The following is a 1,858-nucleotide window of genomic DNA, read 5'->3' as shown; positions in this document are numbered from 1 at the left end:
AACCCATTTTATTCCTTTGGACATTCTCAACCCGTTTCATTTCCTCGGGCATCCCCAGCCCATTCCAATCCTTCATTCACATGGGCTTTTGTTAAGTCTTTTGGGCTTCCTCGGCCCAAATTACCATATCTTTTACTTTCGGGGTTTATATGCTTTTCCACTAACCCCATTTACTTAGTTCCTTCCTTTGGGCTCCTTCGGCCCATTTTTGCTTGCTTTCCATTTCTCATAATGCCTATAGGTTTACTACTTCTTTCTTCAGGCTTCTTTAGGCCCGTTTGCTTTCTTTGAGGCCCTTTAACTATTTTATAGGTCTATGGACCATTATTTATGCCATTCGGGCTTGATGGTTTTCCTCTCAATTTGGTAATTCTTCTTCTTTATTCCCTCCCATATTGTTGGGGTTCTTTCTATTATTGGGCCTCCTTGTCAAAGTGGGCATCAACAAGGAGCAAATTGGATTTTTCGGAAAAGTCTTCGTAGGATATGATATTAGCCAATGGTGGTTTTTATATTTTACCCAATTATTTATCGAATGAAATTTCACAAAGTATTCGAAATCATATAACAAACACTACATGTAGCGTTGCTTACAAACTTGAAAACAAACCTTCTACATTACACATGGCTTTGCAAATCAAATACACTTTTGTATGTGGGTATTTATTTTTTAGTAACATAGGAAATTACTATTTAAGGTTTGGTCAGACCAAATTTTGGCACTAGGGCAGGCCATGAGTGTTCCAAATGTAGATGAGAAAATAATTCTACTTATCATGTCCAAGGCCGATTAGAGTGGTAGACCTTAAACTCTCCAAAGGTTGAATCAAAGACTAGTAAAGGCAATTAAATAGTGTGCTTGCATGATAGAAGTTTAGTAGTTTTGAGAATACTAAATGCTCAACCTCCTAACTAGTGGAATTAGCGAGATATTTATAAACGAGCAATTTTTAGATAGTTTCGGAACAATGCTCCAGGCTTTCACAAAAAGGCTGGGTCCTACACCTTTAATGAGAGCCTAAAGCATTGCCTTCCATGAGAGCCGGAAGCACTCCTCCAAGACTTCCTAAGTTTTTTTTCTTTATAAACAATGCTTATGATCATTTCCTAGGAGCGAAGTGATGGCTTTTGCCAGTTGCTTTTCTACGTTTGATCAACTGAAAAGATCAATGAGTTGTTACTCGCTATGGTTGAGGTGACTGATAGCCAAGATGTCTCCTTGCTCCTAGCCTAGGCATGTCTTTATGTCAAATAACCTTTAGTGCTTCCCTCACCAGCGGTTGAGAGGACTAACGTTGATTAGTGAGTTAAAAGTATGGTGCCCTACACGCGTGCGCGCACAGAATATATATATATATATATATATGGGTCATGTTAATAAATGTTGTAGGACATTAGTTAACAATCCAATTAAAAAAAAAAATTTACGGGAAAAGAAAAAAAAAAGCAATTAATGTTTTGACAGCTTTTTTCATTTTCCATAAAAGTGATATCCAAACTTTCTTAAAATAAATTCTTAATCAATGCCCCAACAACACTCGTTAACATTTCCCTATTGTAAGGTTGAATTTAATCAACTATCTAATTGGCTTTATTCCGTGACCAATTTGCCTGTAATTTAGCACTTAGTAACCCTGTATTTAGGTGGGAAAATTGTAAGGGTAGTGTGTGAGAAGATGTGAAGAAAAGCTCAAGAGTGTGCAAGAAAAACAGAGTCTCGCGACTAGGACTCGCGGGTGGTTCGCGACTGGCAAGCCGCGAAATGCAGTCACGTGAGAGGCACACTGGGAAGCTGAAGGGTCGCGCCAGCTGTCACGCTACAGGACAAAAGTTCCAGTCTGGCCAGGCCGTTACGTCG

Source organism: Quercus suber, unplaced genomic scaffold, assembly GCF_002906115.3.
Source record: "Quercus suber isolate HL8 unplaced genomic scaffold, Cork oak 2.0 scaffold_121, whole genome shotgun sequence".
NCBI lineage: Eukaryota > Viridiplantae > Streptophyta > Magnoliopsida > Fagales > Fagaceae > Quercus > Quercus suber.
This window is presented reverse-complemented; position numbering follows the sequence as displayed.